This window comes from Cervus canadensis, chromosome 2, assembly GCF_019320065.1.
Source record: "Cervus canadensis isolate Bull #8, Minnesota chromosome 2, ASM1932006v1, whole genome shotgun sequence".
NCBI lineage: Eukaryota > Metazoa > Chordata > Mammalia > Artiodactyla > Cervidae > Cervus > Cervus canadensis.
The window spans coordinates 57351244-57375442 of NC_057387.1; the positions used below are offsets into that span (position 1 = coordinate 57351244).

Consider the following 24199-nt stretch of genomic DNA (forward strand, 5'->3'; position numbering starts at 1 on the left):
GCTCTTTAATGACTGACTCATCATTTTCCTCCAAGTAAAAGTAAATTTAAATTTTAAAATAAAGCAAATTTTACTTATATCTGTGGTACAGAAGCAGATGTTTCTCTGACATGTACCCACAAGCTGTTGGCTGTGACCTTGCAGGGTAAAGCAGTTTTGAAAATTAGCTTTTGTCTCCCAATCTGGGGGAAAACAATGCTGCAGTGAAGATTTAATAAAAAGTCATAGCTTCTCACAGAAGCTTATTTCAGCAAAGTAAACTATTAATTAAAATAACAAATGTCAGCTGTTTCAGAGGCTGACAGTTAACACAAGGCAGCATTTGCTTACCTTGACGTTCAGGATACTTGGGACACTGGCAGGATCCATAATTCATTCTAGCTATGGCTCTCTCCTGCCCTAATATAGTGATAACAGAGTGATAAATTAGCTGCTCTTCAGCAGTTTCGTTTAGCAGAAGTACTTGGGGATTTGAAGAAAACCACCTAGAGAGGGTCTTTTGGCAGGCTGAAGGAATACATGCTCGAACAGCTTGAGGAAAAGTTTCATGGAATTCCTGGAAAACTTGAGTACCAAGAAAAACAGGTGGGAAAAATGTAAAAGTAGGTGAGAGAAAGAATAAGAGACATGGCATGCCAGAGCAGTGCGTTACAATCTGCTTTCTGCTGAAGTGGGGAAGAAATTATTAAGCAGAGGAAAGACCACATCACCCCCAAGAGACCAGGACCAAGAGAAGTTAGGGGAAAAGCAACAAGGGTCAGATTTCAGAGACAGAGGGGGACGGAGGAGGCAGAGAGAAAGGAAATTGACAAACCGTACCCACCGTCTCTAAGGCCAATGATTTGAAAGAAATTTTGGATAACATGAGGAGCAGTATAACATCTGGGGAGACTGGCTCAGAGCTATTCTTCTAACATGATGGCATAGGTGAGAATAATAAGTATAAAAAGCTATATTGACTCTATGAGGCGTATTGATGGGGAAGTCTATTTTAGTGTCTATTAAGACAGTTCAGTGATATATCTATCATAACATCAAGGAGGGAAGAAAAGCCCTTGGAGTTAGGGCACCCTGAAAAATATGCATAATAAAAGCCTAAAGAGGTGAGATGTGGAAAAAGAAAGTTGACTTAGGAGAAATGTCTGGGTATAGCAGAGTAGCAGGGTGGTGAGTGTGGTGTGGGTATGTCAGGTGGTGTGGAAGGAAAAGCACTCTACCATCAAGATAGATCCACTTAAAGAAATATAAACCCATTCTGTGGGTTCTGTGACAAATAAAAATAGTTCTGCGACATCTTTCAGTATTATAGAAGTCAGAACAAAAGCATGCATCCTACAGTTCAGGTGTTCCATGCTTCTTTTCAAAACAGTAGAAAAGAAAAAAAAAAGTAGGAACCAATTAAATTAGGAGCTGGCTACATGAGGTAAGCAGTTATTCATTTCTCTTTAACAAAACCCATGATGGTCCAGTGAGGGTTCCCTGCCGCCACCCCTCACCCGCCCCAGATTTCTGAGACTATTTTTAGTATGTTTTTACAGTATCAGAATCTACATTTTAAAACTTACTTATTGTCATTTCTGGGACTTCCCTGGTAACTCAGCTGGTAAAGAATCTGCCTGCAATGGAAGAGACCCTGTTTCAATTCCTGAGTCAGGAAAATCCCCTGGAGAAGGGATAGGCTACCCATACAGTATTCTTGGGTTTCTCTGGTAGCTCAGACAGTAAAGAATCTGCCTGCAATGCTGGAGACCTGGGTTCGATCCCTGGGTTGGGATGATCCCCTGGAGGAGGGCCTGGCAACACAGTCCAGTATTCATGCCTGGAGAATCCCATGGATAGAGGAGCCTGCTGGCCTACAGTCAATGAGGTCTCAAAGAGTCAGACACAAGTAAGTGACTAAGCACAGCATAATGTGATTTCTACTGGAGTCAAAGCTTAGTGCATTATTAAGCATGATACAGTTCACTGGACTAAAATGAGCCAATACTAATTAGAGTCCAGAGCAACCCTTGTGCACCATACCTGTTCCCCATCATTCTTTCCTTTTGTTGGCTTGGGGCTTCAGCTAAGATACAGGTTATAGGTGAAAGGTGTTTAGCTTTCATAAAAATGAAGAACATCAGAGGCATATAAACAAGTCTTTTGGTTATGTGGGCTTCAATCAAGCTAACAAAGTGAAAGAAAGTGAAAGTGAAGTCGCTAAGTCGTGTCCAACTCTTTGCAACCCGGTGGACTATAGCCTACCAGGCTCCTCCATCCATGGGATTCTCCAGGCAAGAATACTGGAGTGGGTTACCGTTTCCTTCTCCAGCAGATCTTCCTGACCCAGGGATCGAATCAAGCTAAAACCTGCCCCAAATTAGTGACAAAATCAATATGTAAAGCAGAAGGATGATGAGCCAGTTTGGATGAAATCCTATCTGAAAACTTTATTAAAAATACAAAGCAAGCTGAGTCCTTTCAAGTGATCTGAGTTGGCAACCTTCAAGCCAGATCTTTCCTGTTAGAGGCAGACTTCTTAGGTTCTAGGTAATGCTGCCTTTGTAAATATGATAGAATAAGGGGCCCTGAGGGTTAGCGGGGGTGGGGGGGGAAGCACTTTTTCTCTCAGGGGTGCCTGATCCACGTACCAGTCATGTGCAGGCTCTGCAGGGCCACCTGCTCCCCGTGGGTCCCCCCAGCCTTGAGATCAACGTTTGCATCCAGTATGAATGTGGTGTGAGCTTCCTGCATATCTTCCAAAGGATCCTGTCAACTCACATCCCAGTGTAAGAAACCCCTGCACTGCATAGCTCTCATTTTCTCACTTTCCTAGTGCTAAGACCCATAGGAGTTTTAAGGCAAGCTGGGTCTGGACAGTGTTATTATAAACTCCCGGAGCACCAGAGAGAATCGCATTCCCACACTAGTTTACTGAAAGCAACCTAAATCAAGGGCAGCCAGTATTATATGATTTCTGCTTTCTCCTTTTTATTTTCCCTGCAAATGCTCGGCGACACTAAGTTGTCCCATTTGATGGGCAATTTGCTTCTGTGCTATGCTGCCATTAGCACTTGTCTCCAAAGCACTGCTTCTCCCTCAAGGGGCTTTTCCACCAGAGTTCAAATCTGTGGCAGAGCTCTGGCTGCACTCCAACTTCAGTGCTCCTGTACGATATGCAAAAAGAAAAAAAAAGTTGGAATGCCATTGAAGAAGTAGGACATGGCTATATCTTTCTATTGAGTTTATTTAGGGATGAAAACTGAGTTCTGTCACTGCTGTAGTTTGCGGATGCTTTACTTCTGTGTAATTGCTGAGGAATTAACGTGATTTAACAGCCACAACAATAAATATAGCCTTGACAAGGTGATTATCCCATAAGACTAAAATCATGATATAGCATAAATCAATAGCAGCCCTAAGTATGTCTCTGAACGGGGTATATATTTCTATATTCACTGCGAGATGTTGAACTAATTTTGGAATTAGAAGCTGTATGAAATGCAAAAGCTATTTTTCTCAGTGAAAAATTACAGAATATGTATGATGATCACTCAGAATATATATTGCTCATAAAATGAGTAGAACGAAAAAGAGTAGGTGAAAGTAGGCAAACTTTGAAAGTAGTTCAAGTGTAAACCTCTGCTCCTGAGGGCATGCTTCTCTCTACTTCAGACCAACCCAGCTCAGCCAAGACCCTCTGACTGTTCTTTTTCTGCCACACTTGTGGACCATCAGCCCATCCAAGAGACCCTTCTTGTGCGAATTGGCCCTTTCAGCCTGTGCTACTAAGGCAAATCAATTGATTCTCCTGCCTGAGAGAGCTCTGCCTACTGCAAAAGCCTCTTAGAGTCTCTGTGCCTGGAGTTGAGTCATACAGAAAGAGAGGGTTATTGATCAAGAGAAATCAGGCTTAGCTTGCATGGGGAAGCTTCCCGGGGAGACATAGGCACTTGATTTTGAAGGTCAATATTAACCACTCTCTTAGCTGTCTGCTAACTAAGGTAATCCTGTTTGAGCTGGCTTTTCTGGAAGCCTGACTCTGCTCATGTCAACCACTCCCCACTCCAGGGAACCTCCTTGGAGGCAAATTGCTCCTTATCCCTCAACACCCGACATGCTCAGACACACATCCTTCTCCCCCACAGCCCACTGCACATCACGGGCAGATACTAGACCCCTTCCGACCTCCAGAGCAGCTCTTGCTTAGTCAAGAGGGCCCTAAAAAATACTATTTAAAACCTTAATATATGAAGTGCCTTCTCTCAGAGTTTCCCACTGCCAGATAAGTGCCACCTTAACTGCATTTTTGTGAAGTAGCTGCAGTGGCACTTGATAGCTGATTATGTTAATCCTTTAGGGATATTTGAGAAAATATCTGCAGATTCTTCCTATAGGAGAGTAATCAAGATTGATTCAGGTATCAACCACCGACAGGCCTTCTAACTTACATGTTCTCCGTGTGCCACATATTGTATTTTTACTTTTCAATATTGTACATTTTTTCCTTTCCACTCCCCCCTCCCGCAGTGCACACAGAGATTTCCTTAGTCACAAAGGATTAAATAATTCACCTATGAAGAATCCTTTTAAAGCATCAGTGCCTTGAAAATTGCTTCCCCTCCTTGCTTTTCCTTTTTTTCCAAACAGAACAAAGGAAAGTGTTAATCTTTTGATAATTGACTCTATTTTTACTGGAATTTCTCTTGTGATTATTTAATACATCTGCAGTCAGTTTCAAACAGTGTCTGTTTTCAGTATCTATCCTCTAACCAGAGACAAGTTGTCCAAGCAGGGGGGCTGGGGTGGAAACAAAACCCTAACAGTAATGAATGCAGCCCAAAGCACACTGTTTGAAAATGAATTTGGCATTACTTATTTAGACAAAGACACAAATGTACTTGCAGCTCTATTTACCACACAGAGCTCTTACAGAGAGTCTGTCTGCAAAGGGACAGAAAACTTCCTACTCTGACGGGCATATCAGTAGGGATTTTATTTGTGTCTTCCTGTAAATGCAGGCGAGCTCAGCTATTGATGACTTTAATTCTACAGGCACCAGTGGTTTGTATTTAGCCTGAGAAATAACATTAGGCAAGTTTATCTGATGAGCCCCAGAAAGTTTCCCCTGTGTGGGATGGACAGCGGGTCCAGTGTGACTACCTTGCTCCTTCTGGAACCTCTTTCCCTCCTCACCTCCATTCCCCACCTGGCTCCCACAAGCCTCCTGTCTTTTCACAAAAGCAGAGAATTCAACAGATGTACACCACTTCCTTCATTATTTAGGCTGATGCTGCGCTATCGATTTAGTCAGCGCTGTCGAGGTTGTGAAAATCTGTATTAACACACGGGTTAAATGGAAAAATATTTATTTAATGCTTTTGTTTACTCTTCCTCCTGCTTCTGACCCTGGGAAACACCCAGGGACAGGAGCGGCCCCAGCCGGCCTCTGTCTGGCCCCTTCCCGGGTTAATCACATTTCACACGTCCCCGTTCTGGCGAGAGCAGCACCTGATCTCCCCTTTGTCCCTCTCTGGATGAAAGTGTGAGCTCCGTCATGTCCCCCAGGCACCAAAACAGTTTGCTTTCCTGCTAGAGGTGAAACTGATTCCGGGAGAAGGCACAGCTGGGGCTTTTATCTCCCCTTCAGTAAGTACCCGGCGGCTGCGCTCTTTCACTTTGCATGAAAATAAGACCGAGGTTGGAGCCACGACATTTGGCTCCTTACCACGTCGCTGGTAGGGGTAGGGGTGAAAAGGACCCGGGGGGGCGGTTCGCAGTGGAGGAATTAAGCTGGGAGCGGAGCCGGCTTTTTCGGTAGGAGGTGGCCTGCGCTCCGGATAGAGGCCGCGCTGGGGCTGCTGCAGCATCTGCGGCCGACGACGAAGCGTGCTTTGCAGGAGTGAAAGCGCGGGCGCAGCAGGGAGAGCTGCGGCAACTGTCTTGGGGAGGTGGTGGAAGGGACAGGTCTGTGACAGGAGCTTTAAGAGCGCAGACAATCGGGAGCGTGTTGGCTGGGGCATGGCTCACCCTGGACAGCTCCGTGATGACTCCGAGACGCACATCTCTCCCTTCTTTCCCACTGTTCTCGAGGCAGCCGGCTGACCCTTGCTCTCCAGGGGTTGGCCTGCTGCGAAGTCAGTAGCGGTTCTCGGTGGAACTGAAGTCAGCAGATCCATTAGGTTGACTAATGGTGATGGAAGGCTCCGTGGCCATTGGGTTAAGGTGACATTTACATTTGGACACCCTGTGATTACTGGCAGGCACCCCCGTTGCTTGGGAAATGTTCTGGGAGCTGGGGCTGCGGAGTGCCTCCCTGGGAGGGTGGCCGGGGTGACAGGCGAGCCATGACAGGGAACGAGCCCAAGTGGCAGCCTCTCCGGTGGAGACCATGCCGAGTGGCAGCCGCTCGCGGGCGCCTGGCAGCGGAAGGCCATGTCCTAAGGTGTTCTGCCGACATCCACCAGAGCAGCTGGCGCCTGGTGGAAGGCAGATGGTGTTGGATCCCCCAAGTGTCACTGTCTAGCAAGATGCCATGTCCACTGATTAAAAATAATTAAACATTCCTTCCTCCAGTGAAGGAGGATGGCACGGCGCGCCAGGCAGGGAGGTTGACAATGGCATTATGCAGCAAGACGTGGCAACAGCAGTGAGTGCCTGGGGTAGCAGGTGCGCCTGGCTTGGAGAAGGTGGAGTGGGAGTGGGGCGCCTGGTTTAGCAGTGACAGCAGGAAGTTTAGTGAGGATGCATATGCATGAGGGAGGCATGAACAGATCATATTGGATGACTTTCTACTGCTTAGCCTAGTTTATGGAGAACATTTTCCACTTGCTGAACGAAAAGAACACATTTTATGTATATGACCTAATCAATATGCACTAATCTGCTGGTATATGTCTCAATGCTAGGTGCTGTGGATAGAATATATTAATAGATGCTACTGTCCATGTCCTCATCATTGTGTGTGTGTGTGTGTTAGTCACTCAGTCATGTCTGACTCTTTGCATCCCTATGGACTTGAGCCCTCCAGGCTCCCCTGTCCATGGACTTTTCCAGGCAAGAACACTGGTGTGGGTAGATATTCCCTTCTCCAGGGGATCTTCCTGACCCAGAGATAGAACCTGGGTTTCCTGTATTGCAGGCAGATTCTTTAACATCTAAGCCACCAGGGAAGCCCCTCTCATTGTCCTTGTGCTGTGCTGAACTTAGTCACCCAGTCGTGTCTGACTCTTTGCAACCCCATGGACTATATATGGCCTGCCAGGCTTCTCTGATTCTCCAGGCACGAATACTGGAGTGGGTTGCCATGCCTTCCTCCGGGGGATCTTCCCAACCCAGGGATCGAACTCAGATCTCCAGCATTGCAGGCAGACTCGTTCTTACTTTGGCTGAATTGACCCACTTTGCTCCTCTATACGTGTGTATTTTTTTTTTTTTTTCTTCTGCAATATTGAGTCCTGGAAAGAGTCTGACCAAAGGGTTCAACATACTGCCATTTCTCAGGTGTACTGTCATGTTTAAGGACTCAGCTGTATTATCACGAATGGGACCACTTTCCAAATCTACCCAGACTCATGAATTTCACTATCCTGTCCCCTTCCCCACACTCTTTTCTCATCCTCATTCAATCCCCTTTCCTTTCCCAAACAATTTCCTGGATATTGTCAGGAACCTCTGAAAAGGCAGGCCACTTTACTGTGTATCTGTTAATTGTCTTGAATTTGTACAGTGCTAGTGTGTTTTCCTAAGTTTCTAAGACATATGAAAGATTTTAATGTGGATTGGATAAATCTGATTTCAGGCAAATTGAAATGTTCTAGTCTCCTGTTAACTCTAAAAAGGAATTTTCTTCTTCCTCTTATTTGTGTTTGAAATCATCAGTATTTATTTGATAAATATCGACTGTATGAGTTCTACATGTCACTCCATTGTGAGAGTAGGGTTGTAAGAACAATGTATTGTATACATGAAAAAATGAGTAAACTCTTGTAAATCAGTATCACTCACTCAAAGGGAAGACTGAGAGGTTTAGGATTGAAGGGGTGATTACAATATGATAACATTACTTAGGGAAGTGAGGTATACACTGGTTCTTGGAATTTGGGGTTGCATACATTGCTGTGGTAAGGAATAGAAGCATTTCCCAGGGATGGAGGAAAGATTTCAACAAAGGCATTAAAAAACGAATGAGTGAACAAGAAAGTATGGCTTGGCTAGTGGAGAGAGCCTACATTTTTAAAAGGAAAGTGAGTACTTCCCTGATCATTACCCAAATAAGGACAGCTGCTTACCCAATAAGGTATTCTTTATCGTGATCTCTGTAGACTGAATGACAGACACTGGAATGTTGACATTCAGAATTCTACTGTGGAGGACTCTGTATTTTGGCTTTTTCAGCACCCATTCTGAACAGTGACCTTGTTTGATTCTTAAATCACAAAGGTTTAGAAAACTAAAACTTAACAATTCCACAAATCCTTTGTATCTAGGACTTTACACATGATCTAACTTCTGCTTAATTGATGCCCTCTTGTGAAACTTGCAAGTGGAGATGAACTCCTTGAGTCAGCAACACCAGAGGTGAGACTTGATCACCAGGTAAATTCAGTGACAGAGGCACCTGGTCCTTTAGGGAAGCCAGGGTAGAATTTCTGGGGTTACTACCAAATGACTTTGGTGCTGAGCAGTTGTCAGAAATGGTCTTTCTACACACCAGTCCTCAGTGATTGGACATTTTTCCAGGTTGCTGTCTTCCTGAGTGTGAATCATCTAAGCCTGGTTTTCTGGTTTTACTTGAGATTTTGTAAGTTGTCTAATACCTTTGACTATAACATTTTTCAACCTTAAATTAAGTGGATATTTTTGCCCACAAATAAGAACACTGATTATTATAGTTCTCTTCTGAGTGTTCCTTCTATGTGGTGCCATGTAAGTGAAGAAATCTTAATATACATATGGGTGATTACGTGATATCCCATCTTGCCTTGGATGCAACTGACCAGATCAAGGAAGAGTACCTGACCCAAAGGGGCAAATTGATTGGTTGACTAGTAACCTAAGAAAGAAAGTGAAGTTGCTCAGTCATGTCTGACTCTGTGACCCCATGGACTGTAGCCTACTAGGCTCCTCTGTCCATGGGATTTTCCAGGCAAGAGTATCGGAGTGGGTTGCCATTTCCTTCTCCAGGGCATCTTCCTGACCCAGGGATTGAACCCCAGTCTCCTGCATTGTAGGCAGACAATTTTACCGTCTGAGCCACCATGGAAGCCCAGTAACCTAAGAGGTGAGCTTAAAGAGACTTTTTCCAAACAGGACCAATAATTACATACTCAACCAATATGATCCTCTTTGTCAAGAGGTGCAACTGCAAATATTAAAAAGTCAGTTGACTAAAAAAATTATGAAAGACTTACAGAAAAAGAAGGCAGACAGTAAGTTCACGTGTAATGAAAAGCTGAAAGCATAACAGGATATAGTGATCATGGTTAATAGTAGCAGGATTAGTAAAAGAATATTAAGAGTTTTAAGGTTATGTCAAGATGGTACCTGCTAGATCCAACTTCCCTTTTTAGATGATTCTGCCTCATTCACAGCTTCCAGCTTCAGAATGCAGGGTTGGTGGATTCTCTGTTCAAAGAGAGCCATAGAATTAGACCAAGGAGCCCATCTGCAGGCTTGCAGGTAATTCATGGAATCACTGGTGTGAATGTCTCAGCCCCTTAACCAGTGTAGTACTAGCCAAGCCAATCAGACCAGTTTATTTTCGAATGGGTTGGCAAGTCTATAATGAGAGAATATAATAGACATAAAGGGAAAGCAGAGATTCACAGGAAAGAGAACAAGTCAGTGAAGCTGACTCCTAAGTAGGCTCACTCTGGGCTGGCGTCTCCCTCCCAGTCCACATACGGTTCTAGGACAGACAGTGCCCTCTGAGCCCTTTTGCTGAAGGTGGTGTAAGGAGCCTCTTCTTCCAAGAGATTTCCAAGAACGTGACCACAGCCTGAATTCGACCTGAAGAGATTACCCAACTTGCAGAATAATACTGGGTACTGAGTAAACTCTCCAGTCCCCAAACTAGCTTGGCTCATCAAAGCCAGCTTCATTATGCCTTCTCTTCTGACCGCCTGCTTCTTCACCTATTGTTTCTGTGCTTGTTCTTTTTGTTTTTGTTTTTTGAGACCAGGCTACCCAACTGGGGTTCTTGCTATGTTTTCACAAAAATACCTGAGGTTCTGCCCCCCACCTCACCCACAGCACTTAAGCTACCTTGAGCATTTGTTTCTTGTGTTCTAACGAGCCCCGTTTACAGAGGACATTCACCTTAAAAAAAAAAAAAGTCATTCTTCTGTCTTGCTCCCTTGGGAATTTCAGAAGGAGGAAGAGGAACAAGGGCAAACATCCTTGACTTGGATTTAGAAAAGTCTGAAATGACTTGATTTTAGTTTTTTAACTTTGAAACATGGGTGAATAACCCGTGGAAGTAGAATGTTGTCCAACTGACATGTGGGCCGCTATTAAGTCACCCTTTAAATGTAGTATTTGATTACCACGCCTACTGAATAAGAGTTCTCAACTAAAATTATCACCAGTAGAAACCGCACGAGCAGATCTCAGCACAAGAGTGGTAATATACCCTTAAATTAAACTATTTTGGCCTTTTTGATGGTCAGACCATTTTTAGTAAGTGCTTTCTGAAACCTCATTATTATTATGACTAGTACTAATTTATGCCTATATAATGCATTCTGCCTTCTTGTGCTCTGAAAATTATATTTCAGAATCATTTTACCCACCTGTAGAGAAGCATAACAGCTATTCCATAGCACTCATGTCTATGTCTCAGACCTGGCAATGAACAGAGAAAATGGCCATAAATATGCCACTTACAACAGGGAGGTGGAACATTCTTTCAAAAGGGAGTTTGGCTTTGACAGGTGGGTCCAGCTATTTGGGAGGATTGTATTTCTTCATCCTTACCTATCATTCATCTCAGCCTTGTTGGGTGCAGAAAAACACCCACAAATGATTTTCAACTTTGGCTGAATATTAGAATCTCCTGGGGAACTTAAAAAACATCTATACCCAGGTTTCACTCCAGCCAACAAGAGTTATTTCTGCAGGTAAGGCCAGGGGTTTAAGTATTTTAAGCTTTACAGATGACTCCCATGGACAACTATATTTGAGACTTACTCACTGAAAATCAGTTTGAAAGTTGATTTTCAAATTTTGGTTGCCATTTTCATCACTGGGAAAGAGTCTACTCATACTTACTGAATCCAGATGGTCCTGATGCACAAGAAAGTTTACAATCCACAGACTCATACATAATGAATTTGGTCCTTTTTGTCCCAAGGTTCTGTCCTCTACCTTCCTCAATATTCTGCTCCAGTCCTGGCAATAGCTACCATTATCAGTTCAGTTCAGTTGCTCAGTCGTGCCCAACTCTTTGCGACCCCAACGACTGCAGCACGCCAGGCTTCCCTGTCCATCATCAACACCTGAAGCTTACTCAAGTTCATGTGCATCACGTCAGTGATGCCATCCAACCATCTCATCCTCTGTCATCCCCTTCTCCTCCCGTCTTCAATCTTTCCCAGCATCAGGGTCTTTTCAAATGTCAAATGAGTCTTTTCAAATGAGTCAGTTCTTCGCATCAGGTGGCCAAAGTATTGGAGTTTCAGCTTCAGCATCAGTCCTTCCAATGAGCACTCATGACTGATCTCCTTTAGGATGGACTGGTTAGATCTCCTTGCAGTCCAAGGGACTCTCAAGAGTCTTCTCCAACACCACAGTTCAAAAGCATCAATTCTTTGGCGCTCAGCTTTCTTTATAGTCCAACTCTCACATCCATACATGACTAATGGAAAAACCGTAGCTACCATTATACATCCTGGTTAAAATGCAATAATGTTAACTGGAGTAATAATATATCAAATCTGCCATCATCAGAATGCTCTCCACAGAGAGCAGGAGGGGACAAAGGATGGGTATACTTCACAGATGATAAGAGGAATTGAAGGCTCTGCTCCTGTCTTCATAGATTCCTAATGCATCCAGCAATCACTGTCCACCACAATCAAACACTGAGTCATGGTTCTTTTACTCCTGGCAAAAAAATAAAGTGTTATTTATTAAGGGTCCACTCCAATACTGGGACACTCCTAGGATTTTCTCCTTCTATTCTTACTATGGCCTCTTGTGATGTGTATAATTATTTTTGGGACCTAGACGAGAAATCTGAATTTCAGAGGAAGCAAGCATTCATCTGAGGGCCTCTAACTAGTGAATGACTGATTGAAGATTAGACCTCAAGCCCTTAGATCAAGGCTACTCTCTCAACTTCCATGTTATCTTATATCTGGCAGATGTTTTGAATAGAGAAGGAATCTGGGTTCAAATTTTTGAGGAGCTGTCATGCAAAGGAAGCAGATCCACCCTGCATTGCTGCAGAGAATGGAATATGGCTTGGTAAGTAGAAGTTCAAGAGAGGCACATTTCACCTTAATAAATTATGTACTGTGCTGTGCTTAGTTAGGTCCGATTCTTTGTGACCCCACGCACTGTAGTCCACCTGGCTGTTCTGTCTATGGGGATTCTCCAGGCAAGAATACTGCAGTGGGTTGCCATGCCCTCTTCCAGGGGATCTTCCCAACCTAGGAATAGAATTGGGATCTACTGCATTGCAGGCAGATTCTTTACCAGCTGAGCTACCAGGGAAGCCCAATGATAGCTGTTTCTTGAACACTTTGTGGTCATCACTGAACTTTCAATGTTTAAGCTAGTTCATCTCATCTCATCATCCTAACAACCCCATGGTGACAGAGGTACTATTATTAACCCTATCTTTAGGTCAGCAGACGCCCCACATGTGCTCACACTGGGACAGGCAGGATCATTCTGTGAGCAGAGGAACAGGCAGAGCAGGAAACTTCGTGGAGGGATCTAGGGGCATAGAATGTTTGCCTGCTCTCCTTTCCCATCTTGAAATCTGTTTGTAACATCTTGCCACACTCAGGGCTTTCCAGATTTTCCCTTGTGTTTGCACCCAAATGTAGAGGAGAAGGAGTGACCCTCAGTGGCTGTGTCCGGTAAGAATTTTTCCAAAACCCAGTATTTCATTTCAAAAATTCTTATGAAGCTTTTCATATATAATATACCTACATTTGTTTTATTGTGAAAAAAATGTAATTTTCTGCTGTTTTTGAATAAAAACAGTGGGTCAACATCTATGTCCTGCTTACTTTGTGATTGGTCTGCCCCTGACAGCTACAGCTTGACTTGGAGCTAGCATTGCTTCTGTGTATCCTTATAAAATGTGAATCTTCTGGACAAGGTAGCGGAGTAAGGCCTTAACACCTTAACCTAATTCTACTTTTATTTTCTAAAATAATTTTTGTATTTACCAAAATACTGTCTACAGATCATTACAGATATTCAATACTAAGAAAGTCCTTTAGCCCCTCTCTGCCATGGGTTTTCCTAAGACAGTCCGATTGGTTCTACTAAATAAAAAACTCTGGAAACTATTCCCCTGAAACTAGGGTGGCTACACATCCTGGAAAGCCCTGATTTATATCTTATCACTTGTATAAATTATTAATATTATTTTACTCCAAAATATCTTGATTTTGAATGTCAAATTTTGTGGTCACTGTAGGTACCTACAGGCTGCCACTTTTGATGCTGTCCGTGTTTGTTTTCTAGCAATAGCCTCCATGTTTTAAAATTTATGGTTCTGTCCTTATTTCTTGATAGTGTATCTAATTTAGACATTTCCCATTGACTTCCTGCTATCATGATTAAGTATTTAGCTCACACATAGCCCCATCTCTTTTCCTCACTTCCTTTGAATAAGTACATTGCTCTTTAGTTCCTTTGCTGATTACCTCTGTAACTCTATTTCTTGTTCCATTAATTATAGATCATTTCCCTTGACTTTTTAGTTTATAAAGTAAAGATATTAGCACCTTCACAACTTTCTTTACCTGCCTTCTCTCTTTCACTCAAATCCTTCTCTTTTACATTGTCAAAGTTGATAATAATTATATTCTGTCTTATAACTAAAATGAATTTTGTGTTTAATCTATGGGATGACTCTGTTGAAAATCAGTTGCATTTGTGCTATTATGTCCATGTGTTTATTCCATGCTAAATAAGGCAGAAGTGTTCTGTGATTCACTCCTTTAGTCCTAATAGTAATACTGAACTAGAAAACTATTATGATTTTTTTTTACAGAGAATAAAACTGAGGCACAGAAAGCCTAAGTCTTGCCCAAGACCACACAGTTATTAATAATAGTCAAATTTGGTCACAGCAGCTGGTTCCAGAGTCAGTGTTCATATGTCAGCTGCTTGGGCTACTGTTCAATGGCCAAGATGTCTTTACTCTTCACTTTTCCTTTAAATCCAATATTGCTGATGAAAAGTCAGATGTCAGCCTGATTGGGGCTTCTTTATCAACGTACTTTCTCCTCTGATCTCCGCTCCAGTCCTATGGTTGCTTAGGATAGTCTCTTTATTGTTAGTATTCTGAAATTTTACAATACATTGTCTAAGAATGAGTCTCCTTGTCATTCATACTGGTCATTATCACTAAGTCCTTTAAATTGGAAGATTCATTTTTCTAACTCTGAGAAATGCTTTTTACTTTTTTTCATTGAAAATTTCTTGCCCTCTTCTTTGTCTTGTATCTCTTTCTGGAATTCTTATTAATTGCATATTAAATATACCATGAATCTTACATCACTTATATTTTATCATATTGTCTCCTTGGTTTTTCATTTATTTTAACTCCAGAAATACTCATTGGGCACTTTATATTTTCACCCAGAAAATAGAGTAACACAAAAAATAGAGAAGTAGACAAATAGTCTGATTTCAGAAAAATGTCACTATATAGGAGAAAATAAAGCAGTGTTTTGGGGACACTTGTCTTTTTGTTTCATCAACTGTAAGATTTCCTTATCCACTATTCTATGGACTGTTTTATTTTGATAATCAGCTTATCCTCATACTTTTTTCAAAGATATCTATTTTTGTGTACAAATGTAATGTATTCTTGAATATCATGATGGCAAATCTCTGAGGATAAAAACTAAGGTATAATGAAACTTCTTTTTAATTCCAAATTAACTCTGCTTGCTCTTTTTATTTTCTTCCATTCTTATTATGTTGTTATTTCTCTGTCATATTTCTGGCTTTTCTCAAATATCTTGGCTTTCCATTCATATTTAAGAATAAGGCTTCAGAGAGGCCGCCTGGAGTCTGTGTGTGTATGGTCAGAGATTGTCAACTGGCCAGCCATCTGAGGGAGGAAGCCTGAGTGCCAGGATGACCAAGAATTTTATTTGAGGCACTGAAGCTCACGTCACCACCCCAAGGCTTTTCAAATTACTTGTTCAGTTTATTTAGAGACTATCCCTCGAGTTTTATTATATGGCTTTGAATAATTTTGGATGAGGAGGTGAGTTCAGGGTGGTTCCATTCCAAATTAACTCCCATTCTCCACCCTTTTTCTTCCTCCTGCCCACCCCCCCATGATAATATCCTCTGTGCCTCAAGCCTCAGAAGGATTTGGTCAGGAAGTTTGGCTGCCTCTTTGCTGTACCTTCACATCAAGGAATTGTGGCTTCCTCCACTTTGTTTCAAAGTTTTCAGCTTCCAAGACATTTGAAAATCTCTCATCTTTGACCATAAGTGTATTTGGGATTTAAGTTGCTGTAGGACAAAAATATATCTGTTCAGCTTGCCATCGAATTCTCATATTTTTAGAAGATGGTAGTCCAAGGGTGGGCTTTATGAGTACAGAAGCATGGCAGAATTATCCTGGGAGAGGAGCTTTGATGGAAAAGAGAGAGAAAGTCAGAACTGAAGAAAGACTGTCCCTGAGAAGGACAAGCTGGTTTTAAAGGAGCTTCATGATTCCCAAGGGGCCAATTACTATGAACTGACTTGTGGCCCCCACTCCAGATCATATGTTTAAGCCCTGATCCCCAGTGCCATCAAATCTGGAGATAGAGTTTCAGGGAATAATTAAAGTTAAATTAGGTCATATCAGTAGGACCCTAATCTGATAGGACTGTGATCTTATATGAAGACAAAAAGATCTTTCACTGCATCATGTGAGAATACAGAGAGAAAGAGACCATCTGTAAGCCAGGGAGAGTACTCTCACCAGAGTCTGTATAAGCCGGCACCTTGATTTGGATTTCTCATTCTCCAGTACAATAAAAAATAAATGTCTGCTGTTTAAGGCACATAGCCTATGCTATTTTGTTATGGCAGCTTGAATTGACAAATATACCAACATTAGCATGAAGTTTCAGGGAGAAAGCACAAAAGGAGTTGCTGACATGTTTGCTGTGCACCACGGTACTCTTGAAACATTGAACTTGAGCCAGGAGACCTGCTGAACAAAGTTCTAGCTTTGCTATTAACTGGAGTGGCTTTAGTCAATCACTTTACCCAATGAGCTACGGTTTTCTCATCTCTGCTGCTGCTGCTGCTAAGTCACTTCAGTCGTGTCTGACTCTGTGTGACCCCATAGATGGCAGCCCACCAGGATCCCCCATCCCTGGGATTCTCCAAGCAAGAACCCTGGAGTAGGTTGCCATTTCCTTCTCCATCTCTAGAGTGGAGTTAATAATTCCCATTCCCTGAGTCTTGGTATGAATATTAAATCCATTATATTTTACCATAATCATTTATTGTACCTAGTTATTTATTCACAGTCATTTTCCATGACTGATCCTTAACCTTGGCAATTGAGTCTGTAAACTAGAAAAGGCAGACAAATATTAACAGACATGGCCAGTGTGGTGCTTGGCATTCAGTAGATGCTCACTAAATTCAACTAAAGTCTATGTGTAAAGTCTATGTGTAACCAGGTGGTTTTAAATTACATGACTCTCTGATTGTGGTATCCCCCTAGGGAGGCTCATGGAGACCTTGGAAGCTGCTATTCTCAGGAAGGTGTTGCCCTTGGCCAGTCTGAGCTAGCAGGCCTTCCCTGGTGGCTCAGCAGTACAGAATCTGCCTGCAATGCAGGAGCTGCAGGTTCAAGCCCTGGGTGTGGAAGATTCCCTGGAGAAGAAAATGACAACCCACTCCAGTCATCTTCCATGGGAAATCCCATGGACAGAGGAGCCTGATGAGCTACAGTCCATAGGGTCAAAATTTGGACATGATTAAACAACTAAACAACAACAGCAGTCTGAAACAACACCTCTGGGTTACCACTGCTATGTGTCCTAACCAGCCTTCTGCATTTCTGGGAATCCCTCTCTCTATCTAATATTTAGCTTTTAAATCAAAATTTTTTGGCTAGCATTTATGTCTGTCTTTCTAGACTGAGATTTTCTCAAAGATGTGACTATATCTGAATTATTTTTTGCCCAGCCTTTAGCCTATTACCTGTTAAACAATAAGCCTTCAACAAATATTTATTTCATGGGTGGGGGGCAGGGGGGTTATCTGGGAGACATTAGGACTTCTAACTTCCCTCACTTTCTCTTTAGAATTGTTTGAGGTTCTCCGGTGTGCATCCATCTTTCTGCATATGTCTAGGACAATGGGTCTCATTTCTAGTTACAGTGACTTAAATGAGATCAGACTGTATGACTCTAGGGCCATGTTGCTGCCATTTTCAACTTTATATTTGAAGTGAATTATGGCACAAGGGGGGATTCTGATGAGATGTTGAAGAAGCTATATGTGTCATGTGTGGCAGCGTCCAGTCCCACTGCCATAGATGATGTTGAACACAACTTCTATGTGATTGACCTTTAATCTGAGTCTGGAGGTGAAAGCCACGTTGACACTATGCTTTGTCAGCCTTTCTCCCAAAGGACAACCTGATCTACTGATACAATTTTCCACTTTGAATCTAACACATAATCTGTCATTGTTCTCTCAAGAAAGTGAGAACGGTAGTAATTTCACTTCTCTACTTCTAACAGCAATAGTGGGTGTTAGTGCTAAGTGGTACATGATGTTAGTTTCTTAGATAATTAGACCACAGTACTTTGTGGAGTCTGCAGTGTGGTTTAGAACTTACCAGTTTGTCGGTGGTATTTATGGTTTCAGGATATTGTAGATAACTGTAATAAATTAAACTCCTTTTCATTTGTATTGCTTTATTCATCAAGCATATAGTAAGAACTGTTTTTGACAGGTCAAGTGTAAGCCTCTGACTTTCTCATACTCAAACCTTTAGATACTGATGTTCCCAAGCTATTAAACTGAAAAAATAGAACAATAAGTGTAAGCTCAGTCTAATATTAGCTTCCAGTTAGTTTGCTACATAGTAATATTAATATATTGTGCATAAATAAATGTATGTATAAGTGTATACAAAAATACATTTATGTATGTGCTCATTTATTCTGCAACCTCAGACACTAGCGCACCAGGATCCTCTGTCCATGGGATTATCCAGGCAAGAATACTGGAGTGGGTTGCCATTTCCTATCCCAATATATGCATGCACACGTTGCTAATACTAATATCTCACAGAAGTGCATGGAATTTTTTTTTAATTAATAAAGTACTTTAGCACTTAAAGAAAAATCTTATCTTCAATAACTCTGAAAGGCATTCAGCATAGGCATGTCATTTCCACATGACTAAAATGTTTCAGAGTAGATAAGTAAATTGTTCAAGACAACAACATCAGTAACTGGCAGAGGTGGCATAGATAGATGACTAAGGCAGTCTTCTTTTTACTTAAGATCATTGCCTGCAAGGAATTTAGGGTTGAGATATTATTTAAGGCATGCTGTGCATACACCAGCAGTGAAACACTGCCCAGCAGCATGTGTTTATGCATCATTGCAAAAAGAATGCAACATTTTCAAAGATAAGGCAAAGCAGCACTGGCTGGAGAAGTGGAAGAGCTTGATTTTGCAGTGGTAGATCTTAAAGAAGAGCTTTAATTGGGGCTGAGGAAATAAATTTGGATAAATCTGATGAGAAGAGAAAAAAAGTGTACAGTCTAAAATATCAGGTTGAAAACAATGAAGTTTATTATGTAATTAGCAGTAATTCATTAAAGGTATGTGTGTAGGTAAGTAGTTTGCTGTAATAAGCAATTTCTCTGTAACAGTTTGAAGAAAGGATTAGAGTAAGAAGATTCTGGAAATTTTGTGTTTTATTGTATTGGAGAGTAGTGACAATATTCTGCTGGTTAATTCTTACACATTTCTGTCATCCCTTTATCCACAGCTGGGACCATTTGGGGCCTGCTCTGTCTATTGAACTTTGACTAGCTTCAGTGAAAGGCTGTGTCTCAGATCTCTACTCTTTGAGTGTATCCATTCCTGGGCCGTGAACCGGAGCAAGCCTGTCTCTGCCTGAAATATGGCTGTGCCACGGACTTTGTCTCAGAGTCTTGAAGAGCTGCTCTGAACATCCAGGCTAATTTACTAGCTGATAGATTCTAAATCTATCAGTACCGACAAACATGACAAGGACACAAGCTTGAACACGTGGCTGGTAGGTCTTGATTAAAATGAATCTTAGCAGGATCTTTTTAAAATTTAATATTGCAAGATTTCCTCAATATTACTTCAGTCAGCTTAATTTTCTTTTTTCTCCTTAAAGATAACAATCTAATATTCTCAAACACTGAGGGCATTTGTGTTAGGCTCATTTGCTGATGAACAATCTGAGCCTACATTTAAGTAGACTCTCTCTTAGTTTTTCCTGTGAGCTTTGGTTGGCAGAGATCATCTGTCACACATGGAGATGTGGTAAGGAGAAAGGTGCTCAAGTCAGCAACCACAGTGTCACAATCCTGGGGGATAAGTGCTGAGCTTGACTCATGTAAGGCCTGTTTGGGGACCTCAGAAAAAGAAATGACATTTGGTTTACATAGGGAAGGATGGTATAATCTGTGGAGCAGACAGAGGGCCACTGATGGGTACTTCCTGGGGCAACAGTGTTATCAGATTGGATTTATAGAGCTCACTTTGGATTGTGGGGATGATGGAGTGAAACAGTGAGGAAGGGGCCTAGAGCAGGAGATCAATTAAGGGCTATATTAGGGTTCTCCAAAGAAACAGAACCAATAGATGTGTGTGTGTGTGTGTGTGTGTGTGTGTGTGCACATGTGTGTGGAGGGTAGGCTAGCAAGCCAGAGATTCAGAGAAGAGTTGATGTTACAACTCAAATCCAAACGCAGTCTGGAGGCAAAGTTCCTTCTTTCTGGGGCACCTCAGTCTTTCATCTCTTCAGACCTTCAACTGATTTTATGAAGTCCACTGACACTATGGGAGTTATTCTGTTTATCAAATCATACTGATAGATGGTGACTGCAGCCATGAAATTAAAAGATGCATGCTCCTTGGAAGAAAAGCTATGACAAACCTAGACGGCAGATTAAAAAGCAGAGACATTACTTTGCCGACAGAGGTCCATCTAGTCAAAGCTATGGTTTTTCCAGTAGTCATGTATGGATATGAGAGTTGGACCATAAAGAAAGTTAAGCACCAAAGAATTGATACTTTTGAACTGTGGTGTTGGAGAAGACTCTTGAAAATCCCTTAGACTGCAGGGATATCAAACCAGTCAATCCTAAAGGAAATCCGTTCTGAATATTCATTGGAAGAACTGATGCTGAAGCTGAAGCTCCGATACTTTGGCCACCTGATGGAAAGAACCGACTCATTGGAAAGACCCTGATGCTGGGAAAGATTGAAGGCAGGAGGAGAAGGGGATGACAAAGGATGAGATGGTTGAATGGCATCACTGACTTGATGGACGTGAGTTTGAGCAAGCTCCGGGAGTTGGTGATGGACAGGGAAGCCTGGTGTGCTGCAGTCCATGGGGTCACAAAGAGTTGGACATGACAGAGTGACTGAACTGAACTGAACTGATAGAAATGTTAGTATCATCTAAAAAGTGCCTTCACTGCAACACCCAGACTGATCTTCAATCCGACAACTGGCTACCATAGCTTTGACACATTGACACCAAAAATTAATCATCACAAAAGCCAATGAAATTTTATCCTTCAGGTGAGAGGTGAGAGAAGAGAAAGAATGATAGGAGAATTTGATTTGGTGGACTCACTGAGTAATTGGATGCACAGTCTGAACATCTGGGGCACGGATACCTAGGACAAACATGGTCCTGCCAATTCATTCATAGATGTGGTCCAGCACTCCTACTCCCTTCTGAGTTCACTTTTTCTATCATTTATTGGGTAACAATATGCCAGATGGCTCATGGTAAAGAATCTGCCTGCAATGCAGGAGACCTGGGTTTGATCCCTGGGTTGGAAAGATCCCCTGGATAAGTAAATGACAACCCACTCCAGTATTCTTGCCTGGAAAATCCCATGAATAGAGGAGCCTGGTGGGCTATGGTCCATTGTGTTGCAAAGAGTTGGACATGACTAAGCAACTAAACGATGCCAGTTACTCTGCTGGGAACTGAGGGTATAAAGGACAATGGAACACACTGTTTACCTGAGATGGTCTCTCAGTCTATTCATTGCTCTGCAGCCTTGCAGGCAAGGCTGAGAGCCACTTCATACCTTTTAGTCCATTCTTCACGTCACTCCGGCATTTCCTGGAAGTGAGGACAGGTATGCATGGCAAAAAAAAAAAAAAAAAAAAAAACCACCCAAGCAAAGCTAAAGCAAATGCAATTCCTCAACCTTGATTAAGTTGCTCTGGGTCCATATTTCTGGTGAGGGTGAAGCCAGCTTTGTGATTCTCTTAGCCAGTTGGTCACAAGCTCCTGAGTCCTACAGAGAAGCCTAGGGTGGTGTTTGTCCTACCTTTGTCTCTTCACTCCCAACGCACAGACTTCCTCACTTGAACAAGTGTTATGATGCAGGATTCCATACATTTCCTGAAAAAACAAACAAACAAAAAAACTGAATCTCTGCAAACTCTTCTGTCCTGGTCCCCAAGAGACTTGCAGAAGTTGCCATCAGAATGATGAGAATAGGAGTGAGGAAAAAAAAAAAAAAGCTTCTTTGGAGAAAGATATACTTTAAAACGTTTAGTATAATGTTATATGGGATTCCACATCTGGTTTTGCCACATTTATCATGCCAATAAAACATGCACCTGTTCGTTTTTCATCACAAGCCATATTTCTCATCAGTCTTGTTTGACCTTGTCACAAGACATTTCCCTTTTAGTACTCACTTGGATTTTTGTTCTGAGTGGAAGTTGGAAGTGATTGTAAAGGAAGGCAATTTTTTTTTGACATCTTGTGTATGATCCATTTATCTCCTTATGGAATATGGGGAAGTACTGGAGGGGAGCACTAGAGAATAAGAAATATTTCTATAAATGACAGGACTCCAGTTTCATTTTAGGTCTGTCTTAGTGATTTTAGCTAAACAATATGTTATAATTACGTGGGTGTTTGGATTTGGAGACTTGGGATGCTTTGGAGAGGGACAGAGAGTAAAAGAAAAACCATTTCTTATATTCCTAGGTACTGGCTTCTTTCTGTTCTGTCACCCATTTTATTATGGGAATTTCAAACATGTAGGAAAGTACAGAGAAGAGTATAAAGCACTCCATGTACCTGTCATCTGGCTTCAGCTATCATTAACAAATGACAAGCTTGTTTCATCTCTACCTCCTTCCCCCAAACTCCTTTGGATTATTTTGAATCAAATTCTAGATGCATCATTTCATCTGAAAACACCTCAATATGTATGTCCCTAAAAGGTACATAGTCATTTTATAATGTGACTATGATACCATCAACATACATAAAACACAATTTCTTATTATCACTAACTATTCAGTCAATACTAAAATTTACTTAATGATATCATTTGTTCAAATCAGAATCCAAACTAGGTCCAGACAACACATGTAATTGATATTTCTTTAGTAGCTTTAGATCTAACCTCTTACTTTTTTAACATTTCAGTTTACATGTTGAAGCGACGGGATCGTTTGTCTTATAAATGAAAGTGAAAGTCGCTCAGTTGTGTTCGACTCTTTGTGACCCCCACGGACTATATGGTCCATTGTTGGTCCTTTAATGGACCGGAACCCGGTGGTCCAGAGTCGACGATGATAGAGTGGAAGAAGTAAAGAGGCTAATATTCCCTGGGTTATGCAGCCAGCTTCCGCACTCCAGGGAATCAGCCAGAAATAGAGAGATAGAGAGAGAGAGAAAGAAAGAAAGACAGACACGGGGACCAAAGCTCTGATGGAGCAAAGGTGTTTTAATCAACATGGCGTGAGCATATATACTGTCTTACAAGGTGGTTATTCTCAGCAAAGATAAAGATTAAAATTTCAGACTTACAAAACACAAGGTGTTTATCACCATAATGAGAAACTAACAAAGGAAATGCCTAGATTCCTCAGCTCCGGGAAAGGCGTGCCTCTCCTCTTAATTCCTAAATATTCCTGTTAAATGCATCCTGACAGTCCATGGAATTCTCCATGCCAGAATACTGGAGTGGGTAGACATTCCTTCTCCAGGGGATATTCCCAACCCAGGGATCGAACTCAGGTCTCCTGCATTGCAGCCAGATTCTTTACTGTCTGAGCTACTAGGGAAGCCCAAGAATACTGGAGTGGGTAGCCTATCCCTTCTCCAGGGGATTCTACTGATCCAGGAATTGGACCGGGATCTCCTGCATTGCTTAGCTCATTTACCAACTGAGCTACCAGGGAAGCCCATTTTAAACCATAGAGCTACTCATATTATTGATGTGCTGACTGAATCCTATAATGTCACATAACATGTTTCTCTGTTATATACCCACAACTTATATTTCTGTAAATCTGGAATTTGATTCAAAATAATCCAAAGGAGATTTGGGTTAGTTTTTTTTGGCAGGAACACTTCATAGGGCAATGTTCTATTGCATCATGTCAGGAGACACATACTGTCCACTTGCCTCTTTTTAAGTGATGTTAAGATTGATCAATGTATTTAGATATTGTTGGACTGGTCCATTATTGTCAAATTCCCCATTCAGCTATAGAGGATCATTACTTAGATCTAACTTTTATTTTCATTAGAAGTTGCAAAAGGATTATTCTCTATCAATCTTTTTTTGGTCAGTGAGAGATTTTTGGTTGATTCCAAAGTCTTCCTTTTTTTTTTTTTAAACAAAACCCCTTAACATAAAATAAGGGGCTTCCCCAGTGGCTTAGATAGTAAAGAATCTGCCTGTAATGTGGGACTCCCAGGTATGATCCGTGGGTGGGGAAGATCCCCTGAAGTAGGGAAT

At 41.8% G+C, this 24199-nt stretch overlaps 1 long non-coding RNA gene across 1 annotated transcript in view; it reads left to right on the plus strand.

The window, feature by feature from the left end:
- Positions 1–5457: 5457 nt before the first annotated feature.
- Positions 5458–24199, plus strand: part of LOC122427690 — a 66390-nt gene continuing 47648 nt past the window's right edge. Inside the window, exon 1 of the long non-coding RNA XR_006265512.1 lies at positions 5458–5628. This is a non-coding gene — a long non-coding RNA (uncharacterized LOC122427690). The remainder of the gene's footprint in view (positions 5629–24199) is intronic.